We start from the raw sequence: 27,686 nt of genomic DNA, 5'->3' as shown, positions 1-27,686 counted from the left end.
TTCATTGGGATATGTCACTGTTTATGATAAAAATTATTATGTACAATTTGGTCTATAACTTTCATATGAGTGAATGTTCCATCCAACTTTTTTAGTCTATAAGCTGTTTAAATCATTTCACATTTGATCAGGCCTCATATTTCACTAGCTTTTCAGATATTGAGTTGGGGTCTATAAAATCTAAATTTAGAAGTATAATCTTTAAGTTATTCTCTAAGGATTTTCAAAAAGATTTACTCACTCAGATTTCGGAATTAGAAAAGAAGACGGAGAAGGCAAATAGCATACTTGGTGCTGGTTGTGTGCCAGAGAGAAGGCGTGGGGCTTTATATGCATTAACTCACATAATCCTGGAAGTCATCATCTGACAGCCTCAATAGCCCTGCAATGTGGACATCATTCTCACTAATTTAGGATGGAAATGAAGCAGGTGGGTTAAGTAACAAAGCTCTGTTTTCAAAATCCACGTTTGTCCTAGTCGATGTAGTCTTCCCAGGTAGAGTAGAATCTTCTCTCCCTGAGCACACATTTTCTAGAAAAGGAAAATATAGGGAAGATAAAAGAGAAATATTTAGGATTCTATCCTTTTGGGTTGTGCTAATTAAAAAGTTTTTTTAAAATATCAAAATCACACGTGGAAATCTTCCTCAAAAAAACGAAAGGTGGATTAAAAGGACAAGTACAATGTTGACAAAAGTTTATTTTGCCTCTTTTCCACATTTTCTTAGTATGTTCGGGCTGCTATAACAAATACCACAGACTGGGTAGCTTATAAACAACAGAAATTTATTTCTCACAGTTCTGGAGACTGCAAGTCTGAGATCAGGGTGCCAGTGTGGCCTTCTTCCTCCAGGTTGCAGAAGTCTAGTTGTATCCTCACATGGTGGGAGGGATGCAGGAGCTCTTTGGGGTCTCCTTTACAAGAGCGCAAATTCCATTCATGAGGGCTCCACCCTCATGACCTAAGCCCTCTGCACAGGCCCCATCTGCTAATATCATCACACCGGACAGTATGATGTCAACATCAGAATCTGAGGGGCCACAAACATTTAGACCACAGTACACACCCTTCCTCCAAAAAAATGTCAAGTCTGTGAACTGTGTATGTTTTGACTGAGGTTAGCACCAAGAATTGAGGTAGACATGGATAACACTATGAAATTAGGACTATGTCTACATAACTGGGATTTGAATATTGTTTTACTTTTTTTTCTGAGTATTTGATTGTGTTTTATTAAATAGGTACATTGATGTGCTCGCTTCGCAGCACATATACTAAAAAACCAAAGTCTTAATAATTGTATGTATTTTCCATGTAAGTCCTGGAACTTCATCATGATTTGAATTCAGCGTAAGAGTCCATCTGAAACCTGTTTCAAAGGGATTTATTTAGGGAGACTTTCACTATATGCAATTTAACTCTTAGCCATAGCATCAAATGCCAAGTACATTCAACTGTAGTACCTAGAAGATGGTGCTATAATGAATTCCAGTGTAAATGATTAAAAATGTGTTTCTTTCGTAGTAAAACAATTTCAAAATACGTGATTGAGGTCCTACATGTTTCAAAATGTGAGGCAGTTGAGTTGAACACTGTCTTTTTTATCAGAGTTTTATTGTGTCTAATGCTTGTTTAGTGTGGGTCTCTTCTTTAGAGATGACAAGAGAATATAATTTGTGCATTGAATTATAATATCCCTCCCTGACTCCAAAAAGATATGCAATCAAGGAGGTATGGGAAAATTATCGTGGATTATTAATACTTCCTGAATAGTATTTTTATGGGAGAGTGTTGATGGGTAAACTAGGGAATGTTCCATTGTTAATTGAACATTTTTATGGCTAGATTAAGAGCAGAGACTATTTTTAGATGATCTCTAGTATTTATATGTAGTTTACCAAAACCAAGAGTTTAAAGACAGTAATTCAAACAAAAAGAAGTTAATCTTGTATTTCTGTATGCATAGGGGCTTCTTCCACAAAAGTGGATTCAAGTTGACCTACAAAGGGTTATTAATCCTGAATTAAACAAATAAGATATAGTCTGTTGGGATAAGAAAAGTTTCTGCATGGACTGTTTTGGCTTCTAAAGAGGACCATCTTTTGTAACCAAATTATTAATGATTTCGAAAGAAGAGGTTTTGATGTACTCTCCATGTTACCGAAAGGTATTAGAATAGTATATGATGATCAAAGTGCTCTGATTCTTTATTTCATTAGAGAATCAAACTTTGCTTTAAAAAGTAGATATTCTTTGTCTGTACAGCCATCTCCTTCCTACATTCCTGGGAAGTCTCCAATTCCTAGAAATCTGAAAATAGAAACATACATGAGAACATATTTTCTCAGTTTTCAGTTTAATTTCTGTTTTAAATATGCCAGTGATCACTAATAAAAATGTCCTTTGCCTGACAATGACTTTTACCTTTTTTTCTCTTTATAATCTTTTATATGAAGAATTTCCTGATAGGATTGAAAACAGGTATATGGAGAGACGAGTGTGTGCCAAGATTGGTAAACATTCAGATGCTGAATTTGCTGTCTCTATGAAACAACCACACTGTGTAGTCACACAATTGCTCCAGTAATAATATAGCAAAGTTACCAGTCATTCTTCTCTTTGGTGACTCTTCCTGCTCCTGGAATGTCATAGTTGCCATTGCCCCAGAAATCTGCCTTTGGCCTGTTGTTGAAAGTAACAGCATATATATATATGCGCAAAGACACTTATATAGCTCACACTTGTATTTTCTGGATTTTACCTTGCTTATAAGATGTGGATTTATCCTGTGAATCCTAAAGTGCCAGAGCTAAAAAGATGAACCTGTTGGAGCTTGCTTGTTGCCTCATCTTGGACCCTGGCCTGCTTCTGCTCTATGACTTGACTCTGTTGGATCTTGGCATTAACTTTGGCCAGAACCTAGGGACTGTTCCCTGAAATGCCCTTCAGTTTTACTGGAAGGGGAAACTACAAATAATAGTCATGGGAACCTAACGGTTGCCAAAAGCCAGACTGAGAAAGAAAAGCCTAATGGACAAGCAGCAGCATGATGCCTAAGGAGACTCGCTTTTTCTTGATGGCCCTGTGCTTGTGACCTTTAAGTGTAAGTACAAAGAGTGGGGATTTTATTGTGTAGTATTCCACCCGTCCTATAACCGAAAATTGGAGGTGCTTCCTAAAGTCTTCTCTGAAGGTAGGAAGCTTCCTGATAATACCTAAATAATATCATTTTTATAGGAATTCTCTCTTTTGCTTCTGACCAAAGCATTTTAACATTTAGTGTGAACAAAACTAAAAAAATTAGATAATAACAAAAATCATTTGCCATGCAATTGAGATATTCTGGGTGGACCACTAAAATCGTCTAAATTTGTGCTTAAAATCTGTATAAGGAAGATCATAGTTTTTCTTGAATTTATTTTAAATTTTTGTGGCTGCTTTAATTTTTAATGAGAAAAATACTGAGTCAGTTATTTTGCACAAATACAAAAAAGAAACATTCTAAATTGATTTTTACGTTACCTTATTAGGGTTTTATTGTGTAAAAATAACTCCATTGTCTTCTTAAGACTCTGCTTGATTGTATTTATTTCTTTTTTCTTTTTTCTTTTTTTTAAGATTTTATTTATTTATTTGACAGAGAGAGATCACAAGTAGGCAGAGAGGCAGGCAGAGAGAGAGAGGGAGAAGCAGGCTTCCTGCTGAGCAGAGAGCCAGATGTGGGGCTTGATCCCAGGACCCTGGGATCATGACCTGAGCCGAAGGCAGAGGCTTTAACCCACTGAGCCACCCAGGTGCTCCTTGATTGTATTTCTTAATTCAGTTGTCTCAACTATTTGTAAGGGTAAAGAAATAAAGAACATTCAGTAGAATGAACAAGGGGAACTGAGTCACTTTTATTATGGAAAGAAGGTATCGTCTATGGATATAGAGGAATTTCAACATTTCCAGAATAAGGCCACTATATGAGGAGAGCTTAGATGCATGTTATTTATTTATACCATTCCCCTGACATTCATTATTTAAAAGGCAACTAAAACTCATCTCTACTATTACACTTAATAGCATATTTTCTTTTCTTTTCTTTTTTTTTTTTAAAAGATTTTATTTATTTATTTGACAGACAGAGATCACAAGTGGGCAGAGAGGCAGGCAGAGAGAGAGAGAGGAGGAAGCAGGCTCCCACTGAGCAGAGAGCCTGATGCAGGGCTTGATCCCAGGACTCCAGGATCATGACCTGAGCCAAAGGCAGTGGCTTTAACCCACTGAGCCAGCCAGGCGCCCTTAATAGTATATTTTCTAGCATCATTGCCCAGTTAAAAGTCATATTCTGCCTGAGAATTTACTTACCATGAGTGAGATTTCATAGGGTTTAATATAGTATTTGGTTTGGCACTAATACATTCTTTGGAGAGGTGGCTGTCTAACTTTACAAATAATTAATCGAGATTTTTTTCTAACACATAATATTTTGTGTCAATATGTAGTGTGAGGAGAAAATCACTCTTATTTTGTAAGGCCCATTTCACCATGAAGTATGGAATCAAAAAATTTAATCTGCACATATTGTTGCTCTATTCTGCAATTCTTTAGTCATGTGAATGTGTTACTTAAATTAGTGCACTTTCATAAAATTTATAAAGGCAAAATTGTTTCTTATTAAACGTATGTACCCTTCTTGTCCATCATTATTAGTATACTCATAAAATTCTACTTTCTCGGCATTTTCATTAGCTTGGAAAGTCAATGTTAAGGCCTTGTCATCAGTTCCTGTTCTTGGTTTTGCAAAAAGAATGATGTCTGTACTAACACCTCTGCAATAAAAGGATATTAGAGTTGAGTGTCTTCTGTGAAAGGAACAGAACATAGGAATTTGGTAAGAGAAAAGAAGTAAGAGTCTGTGTAGCAGAGAAGGAGTAGGAGACATGCATTTGTGAGGAAGAGAAGTCAAGCATACAATAAGAATACACCTCAAAAGAGAACCATATGGGACGATTAATCGGAAATATAAAATTATGCACAAAAATTCACCCTCTCCGAATTTTAAGGTTTTTTGGTCTGCTTTCCTTAGCCATGCAAAGTTGGCCCACTGATTGTACTTACAGGCCAGCTCAAACATGATCTGCTTTGACAGGCCAATCTGAACAGAGGCAGAACATATAATTAAACAGCCTCTGCCTAGGATTGTAGTAATAGTGAGGCTAAGCTGGAAGTCAGTGTGCCCCATTACTGACAATTGGAGGAATTAGCTTTTAGCAATGTTTCTCAACAGCAAATCGGATTCAAGAGTTGGTGTACCGTGGTTGACCATTGTTTTCTCAAGTATAATCTCTCTCTCTCTCTCTCTTTTTAAATAATGTGAGTTACATGCTTGCATTCGCGACCCTGACTTCCCCAGCCTCATTTTCTTCTGCTCTTGGGGGTACTTTATGCCTGTCTCCACATACCGATTATTGGTTATAGAATTCTCTGGCTTCCCAGTCCTCTGTGAGAACTGGGACACAACCCTGTTCGTTACAGTCTCCTTCCATGGGGAGAGGAGTCCTTGAACCCCACCCCAGGAGAAAAATGTCCTGCTACTCTAAAGTGGATCATGTTTTTGGTAACTTCTAGCTGGCCTAGCCTTCAGGCTATCACCCATCATACACTATGTACCCACGGAGTCAGGATCCTGATTCACGGTATGGACTCTTCCTAATTATCACTAGTGATGGTCTTATGTCCTCTAATGATCACTCTGACTTGAATATCCCTTTCTTTCTGCAACTAACACTATTCACCTTGTACCAGAATTGCCAAGCTACTAATTGTTTTCCTCTTGCTCTTAGATTACAAAGACCTTGATGGTTAAATCATGTCATAGTTTCCTGGGATCCACACAAAGTATTCCCATGTATTTCTTTCTGGCAAATTAAAAAGTCTACTTGTAGAATCATAGGCTCATACACTACCCTGTTTGAGAAGCATCAAATTACCATGTATTCTGTTTGGTGCTTCATGATGCTAATTAATAGTTTAAATTATTTTGAAGTAGTTTAATATTGTCATTCTTTAATAGTTTGCCAGAATAGAAGGTCAAGGTCCTCTAATGCTTCTCTTAGAATTTGGTTAAAGCTAAGATTTAGTGCAAACTATGCCATTTGGCTATGTGGTGTGAGTGTAGTTTTGTTTCAGGTTTTGAAGTATGTAAACATCAACTTTTAAAATTCACTTTATTAAAATAGAAAAAAATTCCATATAGAAGCTAGGAAATTGTAATTTGTTTTTTATCTTTTCCATGTTTGTTTGTTTGGTGGGGGTAGGGATGGTAAGGAAGTGGGTGGTGCATTGAATACTCATTCATATTACTTCAGGATTGGAAATTTGCTTTGCTTATACTTTCAGTATTTCCTCATATGTTTATAACTTAATTTACTTCTTCCATTTCACCCACAAATCACATACATTTTTGTGTTCTCTGTTTCTTCTGATTGAAATATGAAATTAATGCCACAGTCACCACCAAATTTTACACCTAGCGTGAGAAGGTGGTATAAATATGGTTTATTCCTCCCAAGTACTTTTGTGTGCTCAAGATAAGGTAAAGTTAAATTGTTAAGAGAGCTAGAAAACTATCTTTTAATGAAGCATAAGCTAACATTAGAAGTATCTACTTCACTACACGTTCAAACATTATTATCAGCCTACTTATATGTTGCTGGGCTGCTGTCTAAATCAGTATAATCTTCCTTCCAGGCCACAAAATAGGTAGCTGTTCCCCTCCTTACTCATGTTGATTTAAAATGAAACATGCAAATTTGTCAAGCATTTTAGTCCACATATATTGATAAAATAAGTCAGACTGTAATTATCATTTTATGTCATCACATAAAGTACTCGACAAGTCTTGTATCCATTTTTTCTATATGAGTGTTTATCTTTTTATTGCTTAGATAGGTTCTTATATATCCTGAGTATTCTGTACATACGTATTACAAATACCTTCCTTCAGACACAGGCATTCTTTTTCATCTCTTGTATAGTGTCTTTTGATACATTTTGAATTTTAATAGCTGAATTTATCAGTTATTTCCATTTTTTATTTGTTTAATTTGCTAATTTCTTGCTTAATATATCTTTTCATAAAGGTCATAAAGATACTATCCTAGGGGCGCCTGGGTGGCTCAGTGGGTTAAGCCGCTGCCTTCGGCTCAGGTCATGATCTCAGGGTCCTGGGATCGAGCCCTGCATCGGGCTCTCTGCTCAGCGGGGAGCCTGCTTATAAATAAAATCTTTAAAAAAAAAAAAAAAAGATACTATCCTAAATGTCTCTCAGCACTGTCCAGTAGACTTTAGTACACTGATGGAAATATTTTATATCTGGCACTGTCCAGTATACTAGGCACTAGCCACATGTCACTTTTGAGCACCTGAGATGTGAAAAGTGCAACTGAGGAACTAAATTCTTAAATTTCATTGTAAGCAATTTGAGTTTAAATTTAAATAGAGTCACATGGCTGTTGGATTGGATAGCACAGCCCCAGATCTGTCTTATCTTAAATGGGGATTCATTTACTGTTCATTTTACTGCATGGTGTGGGGGGAAGATCTCATGTCATATTTTCCTGTATGGATGAGCAGTGCTTTTCCCTACTCATTGATAATGCCAGGTTTGGAATACAGAATAACTTCTGCATGCGTGTATGGGTGTGAGTGTGAGTGTATATTTATTCCCTGGCTTTCTATTCTATTTCTTAGTGAATTCCTGTATCCTATAACTGGCACACCTTAGTCCCCATAGCTGTGAAATAAACCTTGATTTAGTAAAGCACATCCCCCTCCATCTGTTTTCGTTTAGAACTGACTTTACCAGTCCTGCTCTTTGGTCTTTCAATACATTTTAGACTCAGTTTTCAAGTTTTTTTAAAAAAATAAAAAAAAAAGACTTTTTTCATTGCGTTTGAATCAGTACATCCATTTGGCAGTTTTATGATATTGAGGCCTTCAGTTCATGAGTATGGTTTATCTCTCTCTTTTTGTTTAAATCTTCTTTCGTGTATTCCATTTTAAAAAACTATCTGAAAAGAATTTTCCATATTTTGTTTTATTTTTATTAAAGAACTACATAATGAAGATATATGCTGTCTTTTAAAGTCACATGTTTTATATTTTGTGCATATAAAAAACTTTAATTTATTCTTATATATTTTACCTATCAAAGTGACCAAACTATCTAATTAAATCTAGTGTTTTATTTGTTGTTTTTGCATCCTGTGCAGATAGATATATCTGTAATCTGTGTATAAAAAGAATTTTGTTTCTGACCCCTTACACGCAGTTTCTTTTTCTTGTGCCTTACTATTTTGCCTATGACTCAATAAAACATTGTGTAGATCTGACAGAAGCAAGCATTCTTCTTTTGTTCCTAATCTCTTACAGTGATAATAGTAAATATGTTACAGATTTTTGTTTCATTTTTTGTTGTTTTTATAGATTTTATCCATGAGATTAAGGATTTTTTCTTCTATTTTTAGGTTGTAGGATTTTCTGATGACTTTATGATTTTTCCTGGATTTTATTAATATAGTGAATTAAAATATTTGTTTTTAAAATATGTATGTTTGAGGGCGCCTGGGTGGCTCAGTGGGTTAAAGCCTCTGCCTTCCGCTCAGGTCATGGTCCCAGGGTCCTGGGATCGAGCCCTGCATCGGGCTCTTTGCTCAGCAGGGATTCTGCTTCCCTTCCCCTCTCTCTGCCTGCCTCTCTGCCTACCTGTGATCTCTGTCTGCCAAACAAATAAATAAAATATTAAAAAAGAATGTATGCATGAATATATGTCTTTGCCCTCAGCTTTGTGACCTGCTCTCAATATTCACATGTGTTTTAAATTATTTGTTAATAATATAGTGGAAATTTTGTTATCTGTGGACCTGATTCTCCATCTGTAGTTTCTCCTGGTTCTTGCTTAATAATGCCTTATAAATAAGCATTGCTTGGATCTTTGTCATGTGGGAGTTATTTGAAGTTTGGGCTAAGCTGGGTTCCCAGTTGAGAGAATTTGTTTCCTTTGCCAGGACCTAGGGCATTACCCAACACTGTAAACTGTTTTTAGATGTTTGAACTACCTTGATAATATGAAATGGTTTGCAAAGCCATGTGAGAGATGACTATTGGTCATGAATCATCAGGGGATTTTTATTTTGTTCCCCTTCACCTGTGCCAAGTTTAGAGGCAAACTGTTTTTTTTTTTTTTTTTTTTTTTTTTTTTTTTTGCTGTTGTCAGCTGTGTTTTGGGGGTGCATGTATATGTGCATATGTGTGTATATGTGTGTGTGCTGTTGCAAACTTCTGGTACAGTGACAATATAGTTTTATTGGATTACAGGAGGGCAAATCACCTTTTGGACTTTCCGTCTCTGGCTTGTTTTGGAAGCTGTGATCTATTACAAGCACCCTTTGGGCTGTGAAACATTCAAGTTCAAGTCCACCCCGTTCATCAAATGTCCCGGGAGAAAACCTGAATAAGTACACCTCTTAACCATCTGGTTTCCCCTTTCAGTTAGTTTAATTCTCTGGATACTTCTTTCTATCTATTTTTCCTATTTTATGTGCAATATTTAATTGCTTCCCATGGAGGGATTTTTTTAATACTACAAAATACAAAGTAACTCAAGTAATAAACTCAGTAATTGGAAATACAGAGGGATTTCTTCGAACCTAATTTCAGGAAGTACAGTCAGATCTTGCCGGAATGGTAATATAGGGCTGATTTTCCCCGATGGTCTACCCATTTTGCATTTTGTTGCAATGATAAATGACCTTATACTTCTAGTGTCCAACATAGTTCAACTGACTCAGTCTCTTCATGTGATTCTTCAAATTCTTGAGATTAAAAAATAAAATTATCTTAGCTTCACCTGTAGATAGTAGTATGGTGGCAGATTATTTCAGGATGGTATACCACAGTGGTTAGAGTTCAGGTTCTATAGCTGGTCTGGCTGGATTTGAATCTCAGCTTCAAACCCTGATAGCATTGTAATCTTAGGAAAATTTCTTAATGATTCTCTGACTCAGTTTCTTCATCTGTAAAGTAGGATGATAATAATAGCAACTACTGAGGAATAGATGTGAAAAGTAGTAAGTGAGAGTGATGCTTTGTGTATGGTAGCTACTTAATAAATATTCATTATTTCTTTCCCTTCACTTGATATAACCCCAGGTCCAATTGGCTGTGTTACAAGCCCATTTACTTGGGTATGTTCCATCATCACCATTAAGAAACAAACTGAAAGAAGAGGAGGCAATAGCAAATACATCTACTGTAGACTGGTTAATTAGAAACAAAACAACTTGTCAGTTTGGGGAAAAAATTTTTTTTTAAGATTTTATTTGTTTATTTGTCACAGAGAGAGACAGCAAGAAAGGGAACACAAGCAGGGGGAGTGAGAGAGGGAGAAGCAGGCTTCCTGCCGAGCAGTGAGCCTGATGTGGGGCTCAATCCCAGAACCCTGGGATCATGACATGAGCCGAAGGCAGGCACTGAACAACTGAGCCACTCAGGTGCCCCAGAAGGAAAAAAAAAAAAAAATTTCCTTTACATAAGAATATGCTTGAATGATAAAATTTGTTACCTAAAGAGACAGATTTTTCTTAAAATTTTACATTGACTAATGTATGTTATTTATAACATTTCACAGCTGTATATTTTTCTAATTTCAGTTTATCATATATTTAGTGCCTCTGGAATTTCAATCTCATAGCTGATGACAACTTGGTCAGACTGAGTAAGAGAGGAAACAAATTTTGTTTGGTAAGAACTAAAAGGATATATAGATTGTAACCAGGACAGTTTTAATTTCTTTGCCACTGACTAAATAGATTTAATGTTCCATTTGAATATATATCATGTGGAAGTTCAATGTGTACCAACAAGAGACTTTGTTCTTGCAACATTTATAAATATTACTTAATATAGTTTTTTTTCCTTCTCTCTAGAACTTCTCTGGAGAGAAGTTGTTTAAAGTACTCAACCTTTAAATGCAGAGTGTATAAATTAATTCATGCTATTACTTCGGTTTCACAGCTGAGTTGCCTTGTAAATAAAACTTTTCCCTCATTAGAAATGAAGCCAATCTTGCAGTTCCCGGTGGGTCTCCTATCACTTACACCATGCTATGCTTCATATGTTGACCTAGTACCCAAGAGATTTTATGCACAATTGGTGAATTAAACCAGAAATAATTACCTGTGGCATTATGTCATAACCTCAATGATGAAAAAAATCCATTAATTTCTTTTGCATTTAATTAGAAAGATTTAAATGAATCCTTTCAGAAGTACGTAAAATTTGATAGGTCACTCACTATTTTGATTTCTTGTGTGGTGAAAAGTACATATCCCTTTCTTATGTAAACTGTGTAATCATGTAATATTTGTGTGTGTGTATGTACTAGTCCTTTGATTTTTATTTATCTTGTCAAGTCAGGTGTTTTTCATTAATTTTGCTGGAGAGAAACTTTAGAGGAAATATTTTTTTACCTTTAAGCAATGATATACTTTTGCCCACAAAACTTCAGAGGAGGTAAGATTTAAATATGAGGACTTTCTCTGGATAAATCTTTATTTAGTTCCTGTCTTTTTGTTTTGTTTTGTTTTTTTAGACATCTGACAGTGTTTCTCCTTATTGTTGTCTCCGTCACAGACTTCATTTTTTTTTTTTTTTTTAATCTCCCAACACTATTTAGGAAACATCTGCCTTTTTCTTTCCTTACGTGTTTTTTCTGTTGTTTTTGTTTTTGTTTGTTTTTTTTCAGTGACACACCTGTCTTCAGAGTTTGAGCTCAGCCCTTCTTAGCTGACATTTTCCAGGTCTACAAATCTTGTCCTACTTGACCTCTTTGGATTCAGTCCTGTATGGCCATTACCTCTATGCTGTTTTACTTACTGGTCTTCTTCTGTCCGTTAGTATCCACCCATTCTTCCACATTGGAAACACAAGGTTGTTCTTGACACCTCTAGCCATCTACATCCAAATTTTCATCAAACCTTTAAGACTTAATAATTTTCTTCTCTCTTTTACAATTCTCCACATTACCCTCAAAGCAATTGTACCAAAAAACAAAACTAGTTATTTCCTTTTCATGTTTAAAAATTGACCTTCCATTTACTGTTGTAACCCTTAGCTTTCCTTTTACTGTCAAGCACTATCATATATTTTCAGTCTGATCACACATCCAATGATTCAGGGCCCTTCAAGAACTATGACTTTGAATACTCTGCTCTTTGTACTTGAAATAACCTATCAAAACTTTTCCTGCTTATCTTTCATGACTACATCCAATTGTTGCTTCCTGTACAAAGTTAATGCCAGAATCCCACAAGAAGTCTTTATGGCTTTCATAGGAACTTAATATACCCCCATTGTAGCTTTTAGCACATTGACTGTAATTATATGCTTTTATAATCCATCACCCCCTACCACATAATAAGGGAAAAATGCATCATATTCTTTAGGGGTGTGTGTGTGTGTGTGTGTGTGTGTGTGTGTGTTTTAATTTAGCACTTAGCTTAGGGCCTTATATATAGTAAGGCCCTAAATAAATGAATCAATTAATTAATGACCTACCCAGCACTCAGATTGAATTTTTCCATTCTTAAAGATAGAAATAACTTATTTCTTTTGGGAGCCTTGGTGGCTCAACTGTTTAATTGTCCGACTCTTGATTTCAGCTCTGGTCATCTTCTCAGGGTCATGAAATTGAGCCCTGTGTTGGGCTCTATGTTGGGATTGGAGTCTACTTAAGATTCTCTCTCACCTTCTCCTTCTGCCTCTCTGCCCCTTTGCCCCTGCTAGTGAGCTCTCTCTCTCTTTCTTTAAAAAAAAAAAAAATAAAATAAATAAAAAATTTAAAAAAATTGCAACAACATGGATGGAACTAGAGCGTATCATGCTTAGCGAAATAAGTCAAGCAGAGAAAGACAACTATCATATGATCTCCCTGATATGAGGAAGTGGTGATGCAACATGGAGGCTTAAGTGGGTAGAAGATTAAATGAAACAAGATGGGATTGGGAGGGAGACAAACCATAAGTGACTCTTAATCTCACAAAACAAACTGAGGGTTGCCGGGGGGAGGGGGTTGGGGAGAAGGGGGTGGGATTATGGACATTGGGGAGGGTATGTGATTTGGTGAGTGCTGTGAAGTGTGTAAACCTGGTGATTCACAGACCTGGGGATAAAAATATATGTATATAAAAAATATATGTTTATAAAAAAAAAAAAAAAAAAAAAAAAATTTAAAAAAATTAGAATTTATTTTTTTAAAGATAAAAATAATTTCTTAAGACTATGTTGATTCTTAAAAGACTATTCTCTGTTTTCATTTATATGACTTGGAGTTCAGTTTGTCCATTAGTCAAATTACCTGCCTATTTACCTGCCTTCGTTCTGCTGTTGTAACAAAATCACATAAACTGGTGTCGTAAACAACAGTCATTTATTTCTGCCAATTCTCGAGGTTGGGAAGTCCAAGATCAAAATGCTGGTTCTTGGTAAGAGCCCTTTTCCTGGCTTCCAGATAGCCATCTTCTTGCTGTTCCTCACATTGAATAAGGAAAGGATTAGGATATAGGCAGGGGGAGGTAGGGGGCCCTTGACAAGCCTCTGAAACTATTCCTGGCAGGCAGAAGCTAAGACAGAGTGAAACAGACCACCTGGCCTCGCATGGTCTAGAGTATTTTACTCATGACGTCATCTAAACCAAATTACTTCCCTTTATAATATCATCATAATGAGGATTATGGCTTTAACATATGAACTTGGGAGGAGTTCACAAACATTGAGTCCATAACATTTTTCTCCTGACTGTATCCGTCTGTCACCATTTTGCCATATGCAATGATAGAACTGTACTTGGATAACCCAGTTTTCTCAAATGATAATAATCAAATTTTCTATCTAGAAGCTCTGTGCCTGACTATTAAAATGATATGCCCTTCTCATATTTGTTTAAAATATTATATTATGACCAGTGTCCATATTATACATTAAATTACAAAAATTATCTACTCATAAGTAATAAAATGAAAGAAAATAGTTTTCTGGCCTTTTTTTTTAAGTTTGTTTATTTACTTTAAGTGATTTTCACACTGAACATGGGGCTCAAACTCACAGAGTCTGCATGCTCTTCCCACTGAGCCAGCCAGATGCCCCTATTTCATGAGCAACTTTTAAATGGAAGTGGTTGATGATGATATTTATGTCATTGCTCTAAAAACCTCCCTCCACAAAGTATTTCAGAATGCGTGCTTCTGTAGAGTTTCTTAAACTCACATTTTATTGTCACTTCCCAAATATGTTATACAACTTTCTGTATGCAGACTTTTGATCTCTCAATTTAGTCTATTTTCTTTTACAGTCTGTACCTATTGATACTAAGCCTGTCCTTCAAGGGCAGTTTAACTTCCACCCTTTTTAATCATGCATATCCTCAGGACCCCAGCAAGAATAATCTATTTCCCTCTTTGAATTTTGTAACTTTCGGTGATTGAATAATATTTAGAACTCATTGTATATTATCTTGCTTTTTAAAATTTTCATGCATTTCATGTAAACTTTTTGAAGAAAAGCATTTACCTCTTTTTATTCTTTATAGGAATCACTAAGGTGCCGTCTGCATAGTAGGTCCAAGTTCCATGAAACAAGGAACAAAAGAGTGTGAACTGGATTGGCCTTGTGGGAATTGTGATACTTCCTGATTCTTCTTTGCTTCTCTGTATGCTCCGCTGAAAGCCCGGCAGAATGGTAGCTTCCTGTTGTTGTCACTTTCCATGATGTGCATTTCCTCTTGGGAGGCTCACAGTCCTTGCTTGACCTTGAGCATTATTCTAGCTTAACACCAAGTTGCATACATTCACTAGTGGAACACTCTTAAGATAAGAGCAGATTGTCTGTCTTTCATAGGTTAAAATATAATCCAGAACATGTTGCAGATAGTAATAGTTTGACATAGTTGGATGATCATGCTTTAGAAGTGCTATTTACCAGTGATATGAAAATTGGCAACTTGCTAAACCTCTTTGAGGCTTTTTCCTCATTTGCAAAAGGTGGGTGGTAAAACCTCTCGACAGGGTTGTTGCAAGTATTGAATGACACACACATGGAAATTACTTGGCTCGTACTGGGTGCTCAAAACAAGTCAGCTGTTTATTCCGTGGATAAACAATTAAAATGATTCTTACTTAGCACAGGATCAAATAGCACCATGAGAAAATCTAACATAGTGGCTCTATGACCTCACATTTTGGAAGTCATCATGTCAATTGAATATATGTGTGTTTAATCTTTAGTAGAATTATTGTATCACAGTATCTATTTCATAATAAACTTTAATCTTTCCTGGTACTGGCTAAAGGTTGTGCTAGTTCTCTGATAAGAAGATAAAATGATTAAAATCATTGGTTTCATGATACCCCTAGGGGGAAGGGCCTCAGTTTCCTTTCTCTTAAATCATATATTTAGAAACATATATTACATTGTTTCAAGGACAAATAGCCAAAAAATATGACTGTGTTGTATTATGTTCTTTTGTACTGTATTCTTTTTCAGTAGGAGGTATTTATAGTTACATATTAATCACTTAGGTAGTCATAGCTTATTTTCGGTTTAAAGTCAAAATTAGTAATAGGTCAAGGTGAAGTGGGGATTGACAGACCGTGCTTTCAAGCTGCATCAATTTGGCTTCCTGAGGAGTTTGACCTACTACAAAGCTATTCCTTCTACTGTTTTAAGGAATAGAATTTATTTTCTTACAAATTTGGGCTCAGAGCTCAAGCAAAAACAGAGTTCTTTTGCTGCTAGAATAGGCCTTTGAGAAGCAAAGAGATTCTGTTTGGGCATTTCTTTATAGCAAAATGTCAAGACAGTTACCTACTAGAGACAAACATCAAGACTTCTGAGATAGGTGGGAACATCTGCAGGAAAAGAAATCGCTACTGGATTCCACAAAGCCAGGAAATACTATGGTCCATGCTTCTGTTGTGTATTATTATATATACCTGCCTCATTGATCCATTTAAAGCATATCTTGAGGGCCTTACATATTCAGAGCACTGTGCTACATAGAGGCAGTTGGGAAAATAAATTTAAAGAAAACCTGGTCTGTGCCCATATGGGGGTTAAATTACTGTGTGTGCATTTGCATGCATGTTTGTGTGTTAAATAAGCAAATAAGTGACTGCAGTGTAGTATATGACACAGAGAGAGAAATAAACAAGGGAGAGAAAAAACATTTGAAAAGGGAGGGGTCACATCTTATTGGAAAGGTGTATTGGCATCTGGGAGTTAGAAGCAGATTGGGTGAGTGAGAGCAACAGATGGAAGGGCTAGTGCCTGGGCACAAAGGCTGGGAAGGAGAGGGTGGAACTGATTTAACGTCATTGTAGATGTGGTTGGGAGTAAAGTAATTGAATTAAAGCTAAATGCTAGAATTTGGTATTATTTCACTTTTAGGCACATTTAACAAAGTGTGATTTTAAATTTTTAACTTTAATTGAAAAAGGGAGGGAATCAATTTTCCAACCCTAATTTTCTTTAGATTCTTTAAACCAATCGGGTTTCCCAACCTCAGTGCTATTGACATCCTGGACTAGACAGTTTCTTTTATGGGGGGTGTTTAGAGGCATCCCTGGCCTCTACTTAGGGTTGGGCCACAATATTTAAGGAAGCACTTGTTCCCAGAGCTGTGTAAATTAAATCTTATGTTTCCATGACCCTAAGAATAGGTGACTGTCTCCTTAAATGTTGAGCCCTGGGCACCTCCCTTGACTGACCAGAGTCTAAGACTGTTCCTATTTCCTAGAGGCCAGTGGCACCTTCCCAGCTGTCATAGCCAAATATGTCTCCAAACAATGCCAGATGTTCCCCTGGGGGGAAAAAATGGCCACCAGTTAAGAACCCTTGTAAGCTAACCGGAATAACTCAGCATATTTCTGTTTCATTTGTAAAATGTCCAAAAGAATCTAAAGAATGTTGGTAGGATGTGTGTGCATCAATAATTGAAATAAATAGACTTGAGTTCATTCTAAGAAAAAGAAAAAATGTCCATAAGAACATCCAGCATTGTGACTTTTTTTGTACTCTAGGTAGCAGCTCAATACAGGTGTATTTTGGGCAGCATATGTGTGGCTGATGCACACTTGGTAATTAAGGTGGCAATACAGATGTATTTTGGGCAATGCAAGGATTTGCAGGGAGAGCTATGGAAAGAAACTGAGAGGGACGCCTGGGTGGCTCCATCAGTTAAGTGTCGGCCTTCTGCTCAGGTCCTGATCCACATCGGGCTCCCTGCTTGATGAAGAGCCTGCTTCTCCCTCTGCCCCTACTCCACCTCCCCTTATTATGCTCTCTCTCTCTCAAATAATAAATAAAAATTTTTAAAAAAATTTGCTGTGATGAATGGGCTGATGGATATTGGCATTAGAAATAGACAAAGGTTTGTGACCTTCAGGTTACCTACATGTGAAGAATACATCCTATCTTTAACCATATCCCTTAATTCTAGGCCTTGGGTGCATTGAAGAGGAATTCTTCTGCTGTTAATCTTGGGTTGGAGGTGATAGGATTTCCAGGTACATTTTCCCGATCCTTGTAGAAAGCTCAGAAATTCTACAGTAGGCTTCTACTTTACAAAGTACTTGTTTTTACAAAACAAGTCAGTTTTCTTGGTTAATACTTCATTATGCCATTTATATTTGTTCTTATTAATTCTACTCTTCCCTGCTCTATATTCTTGGACTTGGGGAAGCTATGGCACTTGGACAATTGCATTTGACACCATAAGGCTGCTGATGAAGTTCCAGATTCATCAGACCCTACTGGGCTGCTGATCCTATCAGTGCACGGTCCTGGAGCCACATCATAGCGTGTGCTATTTCCATGGTAAGGGTTAAATAAGAGTGCTATGGTTACTTCATTTAGCAGTAGAGTTTAGTTCCTAGAATTCCATGAGTCTCTAATCCAGTCAAGTGTCAAGTAGCATGTTGCTTCCTATCTTTTGCATCACTTCCTGCAAAAGTTGGTACCTGCTCATAATAATAGCAAATTAGAAAACCGAGTTTCACAGCTTACAGACCTCTGCCAGGCCATGTCCTGTGTGTGTTATTTGCATTTATTTCTCAGTAACCCTTAGTGGTAGTGAACAATATATTCCCCAGACAGTGGATTTGGAAACTAAACGGAGCGAGATTCATTAACTTGCGCACAGTCGTCTGGTTGGGATCACTTGAGTTCAGGTCTGTCAACTCTGGAGTCTATGTTACTAAGTGTGACTTCAGGCAGCTTTTCATGGCCTTGCACATGATGCAGGCGCAACTCCAGGTGGCCCCATACACATCACGCACCTTGCAAATGCTCTACGATTATACTGGTAGGTATACAGTAAGTTTCCAGTGAATTCCAGTGCATTTCATTGTTATTTAGTTTTACAAATCTATTCTAAATGGTATCTAGTGACTGATGGGGCACTAACGTCTTCCTCCTCCCTTCCTTTCTCCCTTTCTTTTTCCTTCTTTCATTTCTCTCTTTCTGCAGGGACAGTGCTTATCAGTAAATTCATCGAGGAAAGGATGGAGTTCAGTTAAAAGATTGTTCCTTGCCTATTGTGTTTCCTCAGATTCTAGTGCCGCTGATGCACTGAGAATGAAAGGACCCCTTTAGAACTATTCCTATAGCTAGTGTTAGTGAAAATTGTATACTGCCACCAGAGTTTTGCTAAAGCCTGAGGCTAGAATGTTGTCTCACCATTATTTATTATTGTCATGGAGCCATTAGCTTTTGCCATTAGAAACTATACTTATACTAAAGGTGTTACAGCTGGATGTATGTGCTCCAAATTCTCATTACATGCTGCTGACCTTTCCCTATAAATCTCAGCTTGGACTTATCAGCTTTCTACTTGTTGGCCCTAATTGGAAAGTTCTCTGTTATATCCAGGTACAAAATGTACTATCAGAGCTTGAGTTTCTGCCCCTTATTAACATTGCCTTTGTGACTTATTTCCTCAATTCTCTTTCCATTGGCAATCCAGCTGAAATAAATTCCTTAGTTTTATATACAAATTGGGCTTATGGTAGAACACATTACAAATCACGCAGTGCAATAAATGAGAGGGCACAGTCTAATACTGTTACCATTAGACAATATTAAAGTGTCCTTTACTAATTAATTACTTGCATGCCATTTTTTTCACTTAATCTAGAAATAATTTCATGAATTTTTAGCAGTCATTTTACAGTTTGAAAATCCAAGTGTCCGGAATACAATAGCAAGTTTCATGAAGGGTTTCCAGGGAGTTGTTTTATAATTTCATGAAACCTACCTACATTTCAGATGGATTCTCGTTGGGCAAGAGTTGTGTAGTCCAAAGATAGCGGAGAGAATGTTTGCAACTTGATTTAGCGGTCTGTGAGAAAAAATATTTCCCTGAGAGACTCCTTTATCTTTCCCATTCAAGTCCTTTATTGAAGCTGGTGGGTTTCCCAGTGGTTTATTAACCATATTCCTCCTACAAGGTAGGGATTCTATATATTGAACTTAGAAACTCAAACACTCAAACATTCCTGTGAAGGTTTTGCTGTTGTTGTTTTTTACATAGATTAATAATGATATACTAGAAATCAATATGACTTACAGAGATTCACCTTAAGTGCAAACTTAGAAGTACTTATGTTTTCAGTACAGATTTAAATATTTAAATATTTAAAGATTCATTTCACAGTCTCAGTTAAATGGCACTTGCTTTGAAATAATTGTGTAGGGTGTGCTGAATGTGAGTTTTGTTCTTCTGAGGCTTTTATTTATTTTCTACTAAAAACAGATTCAGCATTTCAAATAAATGAACTTGAGCTTCATGAGCTCATAGCATAAAATGATCAACACTGTATAGGTTCTAAATTAAGACCTACGTAGAGTTATAGGGACTGTGGGCAAATTTACCTGGAGACAATAGGTATGCTAAAAGATAAACTGAGACATATTAAAAATTTTAATAGTTTATTTGAGCAAAAGTCTACTGATATTGGGCAGTACCAAACTGCAAGTGGCTAAGAGCACTCCCTCAGCAGGAAAGTGGAGAGAGACTTTTATAGAGAACAGATGGATGCAAAGTAAGGAAATTATTGAGTGGTTGTAGCTTAAAGCCTAGCCGTCTCTTTGTGACTGGTTGTCAATCGCATTTTGATTTTGCAACCTTGAGGCATCTTGGGACTGAAATTTCAGTTGGCTTATGTAGGCTGCCGTAGCCTCAGAGTCACCTCAGTCCAGTGGTCTCCTAGTTTAATTAATTTAACAAGTAGTGGTACATACTTAAGGATATACATTATGAATTTGATTACATGAATTTAAGATCAGAGATTTCAGCTTTCATGTAGCACTGACACGATGTATTAATCTAAATTTTATTCTCTGAGCACATAGACTTATATGATTTTTTAGATAGTTTGCAGATTATGAGAAAATAATTCCTGATTTCAAATAATTTACAAAATATGTTCCTATTTCCAATATGGGTCCATACCATCAAGTACCACTGACCTCTTTATTCATTTCTTTGTAGAGAAAGCTGGGATCATACTAATGGTTAAGAATAGTCAGTGTCAGCCCTTTCAGTATTAAAGAAGAAACTATCAAGCAAGTCACACTATTTGATTATAAATCTAGTGTCTCTTCTGGTTTAGTGGAAATTCTCTTTTGTCTGTTTTCTCCTTCCTCTTTCTGTTTCAGCATTTCCCTATAAGTAGAAATGTATCCTACTCTCATTGCCTCTTTTAGTTACTATTATTTTCCAATCTTGTGTTTCTTATTTTATAGAATTCTAGACAGAGGAAGACTTTTTTAAGATAAAGCTTTTAACAATACTCTTTTCTGTTGTCCATTCCAATGGCAATAACTTCTTTCTGAAAAAAATTAATAATGCTATGTGTCATATGGGTACTAAGCTGTCTGCAAGTGATATATCATTTTATTCTTTCTAATGACCTGCGAAGCCATTTTAAAAATGAAACAATACTGATTCTCAGGGGTTGCCTAAATTTTCCAAATTCATATGTTCCATTAGTGGTTGGCTAAAGAAAAAAAAAAGATCCTAACTCTTAATTTTTAAGTAGTCTACAATTCTTGTATATCTTAGAATTAAATGTTTGTTGAATCTTTACTCCTGTCCATCAAGGATAAATACCAACATCTTTCCATGATAGTTTTTTAGAAAAAAAATTTTTTTATAGGTTTCTAGAGAAATTGGACCAGAATCTTTGAGAGTTCTTTTTTAAAAAAATCTCTGATAGTTCTTTCTTAAAAATCTATGATATTTCTATTTGCTTATAATTAACACAAGAAACAGGATACTTACTACTTAGGTGAATATCAATGTATAGGAACAGTGTAGGGATTTTCATGTTCCTGATGGGTTATTACATATTTCTATACCTTTTCTATTAATAATTGATTTGCATTATACCACGGTTGATGACATGATTTGAGTTAGAAAAATTAATTCTTATTTCAGTATCAAATACTGATTTAATAGCTTGTAATTCTATCTGGCTTTTAATCTATCACTGAGAAGCATCAATTTGACAATACATATCTGAGCAAACTTTATAACCCTTCTGGTTCATGGGCTTTGACCTTAAAGTCTTTAAAAAAAAATGTTGATTTTATTTTCCAGAGATTCTTAGCAATTCCAAGACTTGATTCAGGAGTTGAAAGCTGATTTTTCATAATGGTCTTGTAATTGTTACCATCATTCTTTGGATTTATCATTCCCTATTTTGAAAATCAGTTTTTAGTTTGCTCCTGTCAATTTTTGTTTGATAAAAAACAGTGTTGTTGTGCCACTGTCTTGTTTCTTTTCTTATATTGTTTTTATAGCTATTACTGTTTATAAGCAATAAAGCAAACACAAAACAACCTAAAGTACAACACAAAACCTTTGTGATTGTAAGGGAGTTGAAACCGTGCTGTATAACCAAAGTGATGTATCAAAAGGCAGTATCGCCAATAAGGAATGGCAGCCATTTTAACTGGATTGTTCTCTTCAGTAGGCTTACAATTCACTTCTCTACTTAGAGCAACATCAGTAGTGTGTTGACTTATATTTCAGCCTTGTGCCAGATTTTTTTTTTTAAAGATTTTATTTATTTATTTGACAGAGAGAGATCACAAGTAGGCAGAGAGGCAGGCAGAGAGAGAGAGAGAGAGGAGGAAGCAGGCTCCCCACCAAGGAGAGAGCCCAATGCGGGACTCGATCCCAGGACCTTGGGATCATGACCTGAGCCGAAGGCAGGGGCTTTAACCCTCTGAGCCACTGAGGCGCCCCAGCCTTGTGCCAAATTTAAGTGGTTGTAAGAAAACCCAGGAATCTTGCTAGAAACATAGGAGACATTGGACTTACCTATTAAATAAGTAGACCCAATAACATTTATGTTTTATTCTTTGTTTTTAATATTTAACTTTTGGGGGTAATTTCATGATTGCAAATTATACATTTGATTTAAATTTTGGTGAATGTACCCTTTTGTCATTTGAAATGAAATGTTACATGAACTTGAGCTCTGCATTCCGACAGATAAAAAAATATACTTTAGAATTTTATTTTTCTAAACATTGGGATCATTATTTTTGTTTGCTACAAGAAATTAAATGACTGTGATTCTGAGAAAAAAAAAATGTAGTGCTTTCCCTAAAATAAACTTGGATTCTATCTACCCAGATAACAGGAGGATCTGTGCCATCGTTGGCTACTAAAACTATTTATCATGCCAAGTGCTTGCAGTTGTATAGGGTTTTTTTCAATGATATTTTTTTTTTCTTACCATTTGATTGACAGATTTGATGAAAGTCACTGGTGGCCCCTATTAAAAACAAGTGCTGCCATGTATTAACAACTGAAAATACCCACCTTTCATCTTGACAATCTAATAAAGAGCCTAATATTCTAAATGTCTTTTCCAATTTCTTTTTAAATTTTAAAAGGAAATATTTTGGTGCTCAAAGTTCTCTCAGGAACCTTTAAAGTACTATAGTGCCAGTTTTTTGAGAGGACCTGCATGTATGAAAAATGTCTTGTAGGGGCGAACTAAGAAGACTAAGGTGGATTCTAGTTAAAACAAACAAACGAGGGACGCCTGGGTGGCTCAGTTGGTTAAGCAGCTGCCTTCGGCTCAGGTCATGATCCCAGCGTCCCGGGATCGAGTCCCACATCGGGCTCCTTGCTCGGCAGGGAGCCTGCTTCTCCCTCTGCCTCTAGCCTGCCACTCTCTCTGCCTGTGCTCACTCTCTCTCTCTCTAACAAATAAATAAAATCTTAAAAAAAAAAGAACAAACAAAAATATGGAGGGCAACATCTGTATAGAAATTCTTTTTATAGTTTATGTATATATATATACTTACACATAACGTATACATATATATATTATTTGAAACAGTCTTATATAAACTTTGTAAGCTTAACTTACTCTGTCTATAAATTGGAGATATGAAGGTTGCCAGGATGCATTGTAATGAGAACTATGGAAGTCATAGAGTGTTTACCTAGGTAAATCTGTATCCTGTGCTACCTCCCCCCTCACAGAGGCCTTCCCCAGTCAACTAGCTCAAGGAAGCATATCCCCCCACTCCTTTACTTTATATAAAGCAATCCTTTTAATTTGTCTGTATCCCCTATTAAGGCAAAGACATTGTGTATTCATTTGCTACCAGATTCTCCTGAGTGAATCTTATACAGGTATGCATTCACTCATTCATTCAAAGATATTTTTTAGAACTAACTTTTATTGAGATGGGTAAGTAAGTGTGATGAAAAATGGAAGGTCCTGCCCTGATGGGATCTAAAGCCAATTGTTGTATTAAGAAGTACATTTCTTTTTTGATAGGTTCAAATTTATTTTATAATTACTCAGTAACTTCTAGGGCTATTATTATATATGTCAGAATAGAAATAAAGTTAATCTTGTTTTATTTTTTCAAAATGTCTTTATAATGTTTTTAGTTATATATTCAAGGGAGTCATTTTAATGTGTATATTTCTGTCTTGGAGGCAATCACCAAGTATCCCTTGTTCTTACTTTCTCCATTTGTGAAAAGAGAGAGCCAATTTGCAGGCTTTTCTACAACCTAGGGCTTAATGAACCATTATCAATTGTGCCTGCCAGTGTGTGTCAGTTTCTCTTTATAGAGAGCCTTTTGCAGTCTTTCCTAGATATCACTAATAAGGCAGTTTAAATTTGTGTTTGGATGGGAAGTGTACAGTAATGCTAATATTCTGCCATTTTGGAATATCATTACTGTATCCATGTAACCTGAAACACTGAATAAAATATAAGAAAACAGATGTTTCCTAATATTACCTCGTTATGCCCCCCCCAAAATGGGTCCGTGATTAAAGGAGCGAGACTGATATAAAGCGAAGGTCAAGCAAAGCCTTATTTCGCGCCAAGCATCAAGAATCAGACTGACCAGCCAGGGCCGCACCTGTTACAGAGAGGGCGACCTTTCTCTGTTTCACAGGCCATGTGGTTGGGCCTGGCCATGCACAGGTGGCCAGTGAAACTGTAACACACAGAGAAAGCTGCACAGTTATGCTAGGTGACCAATTGAATTACAATTTACCCTAGTAGACATTTGAACCAGCCTATCACCTTGGTCAGAATTGGTGCCCAAAAGGTGCCCAAAGGACGGGTCCCATACTCCTTGGTAATTAGGGCGACAGTATGCATCCCCCCACTGATCAGATGTCTCCACCTCGCCTGACCCACTCTCCTGTCTCTGCTTTGTTACCTGGAGCTGGTTCCCAGACTTGTTTTTAAGTACATCCCCTGGGGGAAGGGGAGCAGGGGCAGTTTAAGGGTTAAACAACAAGGTTATTGTTTAACCTTGACAGAAGCCTCTGGCTTAATATTAGGTCCTTATAATCTTACATGGTGTTAAGATGAAAATGTTTGAATTTACAGATTTAAAAAAATTATAATGTTAATTTCCCTTAAGCACAATCTAAAACAAACCCTTTCCTACTCATTTTTATGCTGGAGACATCTTTGTGAACTGATGTAATAAAAGAGTTTCTTCTTTTTTAAATTCAGTTAGCCAACGTACATGTAACTTACATCATTAGTTTTTGATATAATGTTCAGTGCTTCATTAGTCGCATATAACACTCAGTGCTCATCCTATCACGTGCCCTCTTTAATGCCCAACACCCAGTTACCCCATCCCCCCACCCACCTCCCTTTCTGCAACCCTCAGTGTGTTTGTCTCCCTCTCTGATTTCTTCCCCTTCAGTTTTCCCTCCCCCTGTGGTCCTCTGCACTGTTCCTTATGTTCCACATATGAGTGAAACCATATGATAATGGTGCTTCTCTGATTGATGTTTCACTTAGCATAATATTGTCCATTTCCATCCATGTCGATGTAAATGGTAGATATTCACATTTTTCTGAAGGCTGAGTAATATTCCATTGTCTCTCTGAACCATATCTTCTTTATCCATTCATCTTTTGAAGGACATCTCAGCTCTTTGCACAGTCTGGCTAACAAAAGAATTTTGAAGTTAACTTGCTGTCTTAGCATTTGCTATATGAATAGATGATCCTTTGTTGTAGTGCTTCATTCTGGCCCTGAGGCCTGGAATGCCCATTCCCTTGTCCTTTTAGCCCCTTGCTTCCTCTTTATCTCCTAAGAACCATTGCTTTCCAGGATTCTGTCCCTGTCCATCACTTACTCCAGGCTAGTTAGATATCCCTTCTCTGTTTTCATAAAACCATGCTTATAGTTAGTTCACTTACTACATTTTTCATAACTATTTCTAAGTTTGCATTGCCTAATTAGGTTGTGAGTTCTTTGATACTAGAGACTATACTGTGTTCCTCTTTTAATTCTGTAATCTAATATAGTATCTGGCATATAGATTGTACTAGTCCGTTTGTGCTACTATATCAAAATTCCATAGACTGGGAAGCTTATAAACAACAGAAATTTATTTCTCACAGTTCTAAAGCTGGAGTCTGAGATCAGGGTGCCAGTACGGTCAGATGGGGGCCCTCTTCTTGGTCATGGATTTCGTGTTATATCCTTAGATAGTGGGAAAGAAAAGATAGCCCTAGAGCCCCTTATAAGGCACTAATCCCATTCCTAGTCACCTCCCAAAGGCCACACCTTCTAATACCATTAACTTAGACATTGGGTTTTTAACATATGAATTTTGGGGTACACAAACATTCAGACCAGAACATAGATGGTACTCAGTACATGTGCATGAATGAATAAATAAATACTACTTTATTTTATTTTATTTTAAAGATTTTATCTATTTGACAGAGATCACAAGCAGGCAGAGGGACAGGCAGAGAGAGAGGAGGAAGCAGGCTCTCCACTGAGCAGAGACCCTGATGCAGGGCTTGATCCCAGGACTCTGGGATCACTACCTGAGCTGTAGGCAGAGGCTTTAACCCACTGAGCCACCCAGGTGCCCCAATACTAAGACTTTAGATTGGATCTGATTCTTCATGCAGAGGAAAGAGCTTCAAAGAATGTACGGTCCAGGAGGGAGAACACAATTTAGGGAAGATTTGCTTTTTCCACTGTAATAGTGATTTAAATTATGGAATATAGAGACAATAATGAAATGAAAGTTGATTAAGAAAGAACATGCAATCTTGGGCAAAAAATTGAACTAAACATGAATTAATATTGTGGTTGTGGAGACCCACTGAGCTAGATCCCAAATAGATCTGAAGGATTTGGAAATAGTGTAAAGAATAACAAATGATGAAATTTAACTGAAAGTAGCTTATTTACATAGCTTATAATAATTGGGAAAATAGGCAAGAAGGTGTTGGAAGATTCCTTTTAGTGCCATAAATTATTGTTGAATTATCACTGCCAACATATGCTCAAAATAGATTTATTTTGTCAATTTTACAAAGCCCTGGGATAATTTATATTAATGTAATTCATTTAAAAGCTTTATGAAATATTAATAAGCAATATTACCTACCACGTTAAAGCCTTGTTCTGTGCCGTGGACCGTGCTGCATACTTTTGTATCCATTATCTTTAATATTTACTCCAAGGGGTTAAAGAGTACAATTTACTTGCCTTTATGACACAGCTATTAAATATCAGATCTGGTATTAAATCCATCCCATTAGAGCTGAGAGTCTGTGCTTTATTACAGCACAACTCACTATGTGCCAATAAGTCTCTGAAACATGCATACATTTTCAGCCCGAGTTTAGAGTGACAAGCATAAATGTATATAAATTAAGTTATCTCTTACCTGGTCAGCAGTCATTCATTCATTTATTCATCAAACATGTATTGGTTGGTCCCTGGGCACTGTACTAGGTACCTCATACACACTTCCACATGCCCTTGTGGAATTTATTGTGAAAGAGAATGGCATTAGAGACACAAATAACTGTGTAACAATTTCGATAAAGGCTATGAAGAAAAATATAGAGCCTTTTATTAAGTAGATTACAGAGCAGGATTCTCATGTACTTACTTTCCTGTGGGCAAATGTAATTAGATTTACAATATAGCTTACTGTAACCAAAGAAGATGCTTAAAATAGCTTTAGATAAGTTGTACCACACCAGTGTAATCAAGCTGAACAGTTTGAAAACATTGGTCTTCCAGCAGTCTTTCCACAGCA

At 36.5% G+C, this 27,686-nt stretch overlaps 1 protein-coding gene and 1 long non-coding RNA gene across 3 annotated transcripts in view; one reads left to right on the top strand and one right to left on the bottom strand.

Moving 5' to 3' along the window:
* SLC16A7 (solute carrier family 16 member 7) overlaps positions 1 to 27,686 on the top strand; it is a 172,592-nt gene that overhangs the window by 10,774 nt on the left and 134,132 nt on the right. Inside the window, exon 1 of one of the 2 annotated variants that reach the window (XM_059184770.1) lies at positions 2,957 to 3,104. The exons of the other annotated variant lie outside the window; for it this stretch is intronic. The gene's annotated coding sequence lies outside the window, so the exon portion shown is untranslated. Of the gene's footprint in view, positions 1 to 2,956; positions 3,105 to 27,686 lie in introns of those variants that run through there. 2 annotated transcript variants of the gene reach the window in all.
* On the bottom strand, positions 446 to 27,432 carry LOC131838527 (uncharacterized). The gene is made up of 3 exons (XR_009356635.1): positions 27,309 to 27,432; positions 2,606 to 2,683; positions 446 to 532 (listed from the first exon to the last, which is right to left on the bottom strand). It is a non-coding gene; the product is annotated as an uncharacterized LOC131838527 (long non-coding RNA).

The sequence above is a fragment of the Mustela lutreola genome, chromosome 8 (genome assembly GCF_030435805.1).
Source record: "Mustela lutreola isolate mMusLut2 chromosome 8, mMusLut2.pri, whole genome shotgun sequence".
NCBI lineage: Eukaryota > Metazoa > Chordata > Mammalia > Carnivora > Mustelidae > Mustela > Mustela lutreola.
The sequence above is the reverse complement of the archived record's forward strand: the minus strand, read 5'-3'. Positions and strand labels throughout refer to the sequence as shown.